General features: G+C 65.9%; 1 non-coding gene and 1 pseudogene across 1 annotated transcript in view; both read left to right on the forward strand.

Moving 5' to 3' along the window:
- The first annotated feature begins 1,251 nt into the window (after positions 1-1,251).
- LOC122331905 lies at positions 1,252-1,403 on the forward strand (annotated as a pseudogene).
- Positions 1,404-1,786: 383 nt separating this feature from the next.
- LOC122332036 overlaps positions 1,787-2,500 on the forward strand; it is a 3,991-nt gene continuing 3,277 nt past the window's right edge. The window contains exon 1 of the ribosomal RNA XR_006248389.1: positions 1,787-2,500. This exon is cut by the window's right edge and continues 3,277 nt beyond it. This is a non-coding gene — a ribosomal RNA (28S ribosomal RNA).

The following is a 2,500-nucleotide window of genomic DNA, read 5'->3' on the forward strand; positions in this document are numbered from 1 at the left end:
CCGTGGCCCGAGAGGTCTGCCGCCAAAACCCAAGACGGCAAAAGAACCGCACAAAAACCTAAGACGAAGCGGAGAGAGAGAGATCCGCGAGAAGGGAACGCCGTTCCCCTGGGAGGCTTGACGCACCTCCCGCGGAGGCTTGAGCAACCTACCGCGAGCGCCCATGACTGTCGCTGCACTCGGCGGGCCCCCCTGCTTTCCAGCGGCGGGGGGCCGAGCCGGGGCCCTGGCGGGTACCCGCACGGCCTCCGGGACCGTGGGTTCAAAGTCTCTCCCGCTGGCGAGGGGCGCCTGTCCGGGTAAAAAAACCTCTATCCTATTTTACTCTATGATCCAGCGGCCGTGGCCCGAGAGGTCTGCCGCCCAAAAACCCAAAACGGCAAAAGAACCGCACAAAAACCTAAGGCGGAGAGAGAGAGAGATCCGAGAGAACTTGACTGTCGCCAGACTCGGGCGGGCCCCCTGCTTTCCAGCGCGGGGGGCGCGGGGCCGAGCCGGGGCCCTGGCGGGTACCCGCACGGCCTCCGGGACCGTGGGTTCAAAGTCTCCTCCCGCGAAGGAGGAGCGCCTGTCCGGGTAAAAAAACCTCTATCCTATTTTACTCTATGATCCAGCGGCCGTGGCCCGAGAGGTCTGCCGCAAAAACCCAAAACGGCAAAAAGAACCGCACAAAACCTAAGGCGGAGAGAGAGAGAGAGAGATCCGAGAGAACTTGACTGTCGCTGCACTCGGGCGGGCCCCTGCTTTCCAGCGCGGGGGGCCGAGCCGGGCCCTGGCGGGTACCCGCACGGCCTCCGGGACCGTGGTTCAAAGTCTCTCCCGCTGGCGGAGGGGCGCCTCCGTCCGGGTAAAAACCTCTATCCTATTTTACTCTATGTTCCAGCGGCCGTGGCCCGAGAGGTCTGCCGCCAAACATCCAAGACGGCAAAAGAACCGCACAAAAACCTAAGACGGCGGAGAGAGGGATCCGCGAGAAGGGAACGCTGCCTCTGGGAGGCTTGACGCACCCCCCGCGGAGGCTTGAGCAACTCATCATGAGCGCCCACCCCTTGGCACGGGTGGGGCCGAGGCCGCGAGCCTCTGAAAGACTTTGCTTTGCCAACCCCGGCGGTACCCAGCAGGCCTTCGGGACCGTGGGTTCAAGTCCCCTCTCGCTGGGGCGCCTGTCCGGGAACGACTCCTTTGTATTTTTGAACCCACACAAGCCTGTGCAGTTCGGCCCGCCCCCGGCGCTAAACTCAAACGCAGTACGACTTTAGCGGTGGATCACTCGCTCCTGCGTAAGGCCGATGAAGAACGCAGCCAGCCGCGAACTAATGTGAATTGCAGGACACATCGATCATCGACACTTCGAACGCACTTTGCGCCCCGGTCCGCCCCGGGCCACGCCTGTCTGAGGGTCGCTTCCATCGATCGACCTCCGGTCCCGCGCGCTGAGCGCCGCAGGGGGCTTCCCGCCTCTCCGCCCTCCCAAGTGCAGACCGCCACGGGCACGCCTCCTCGGCGGGAGTCGAGCGCCTCCGCTTCCTCCCACGAGGGGGGAGGTCGGCGCCCCAGGCGTCTGGGACCGAGCGGCGCCCTCCTCCTCGGGCGGCTTCCGTGGGGGTGTTCCACCTCCGCGCCCGCCGACGTGGACTCCCGGCCCTCCGCCTCGGACGCCCGCGGCGTAACGGGAGGTTCGCGCCCGCCTCGCGCCGCCGGCGCCTGCCCGGCGCGCGAACGAGACCTGTTCAGGCCAGCCCGCAGCAGCAGCGCGCGCGCCGCCTCCCAACCCATATCCGACAAACGACCTCAGATCAGACGAGACGACCCGCTGAATTTAAGCATATTACTAAGCGGAGGAAAAGAAACTAACAAGGATTCTCAGTAGCGGCGAGCGAAGAGGGAAGAGCCCAGCGCCGAATCCCCGCCCCGCCACGGCGGCGAGGGACATGTGGCGACAGAAGACCGCTTCTCGGGCGCGGGTCGGGGCCCAAGTCCTTCTGATGGAGGCTTAGCCCGGGACGGTGTGAGGCCGGTAGCAGGCCCCCCCGCCGGGCGCGGTTCTTCTCGGAGTCGGGTTGCTTGGGAATGCAGCCCAAAGCGGTGGTAAACTCCATCTATACAAAATACCGCACGAGACCGATAGTCGATAAGTACCGTGGAGGGAAAGTTGAAAAGAACTTTGAAGAGAGAGTTCAACAGGGCGTGAAACCGCTAAGAGGTAAACGGGTGGGGTCCGCACGGCCTGCCCGGAGGATTCAGCTCGGCGGGCCCGCCGCCCGGGCGCTGGTGCGCGGATCCCTTGACCGGGAACGCCGCCCGTCCGACGCCGCCGCCGCCGGGTGCACTTCTTCCGAGGCGGTGCGCCGCGACCGCCCGGTTTGGCCAGGAAGGGCCGGGGCGAGCGGTGGCAGGCGGCTCTCAGCCGGGGCCGCCGGCTTTACAGAGCCCCCACGCCCGACTTTGCCGCTACCCCCGGGCCGCGGGAAGTGTCTCTCGCGCTTCTCCTGCCGACGCT

This window comes from Puntigrus tetrazona, unplaced genomic scaffold, assembly GCF_018831695.1.
Source record: "Puntigrus tetrazona isolate hp1 unplaced genomic scaffold, ASM1883169v1 S000000003, whole genome shotgun sequence".
Lineage (NCBI taxonomy): Eukaryota > Metazoa > Chordata > Actinopteri > Cypriniformes > Cyprinidae > Puntigrus > Puntigrus tetrazona.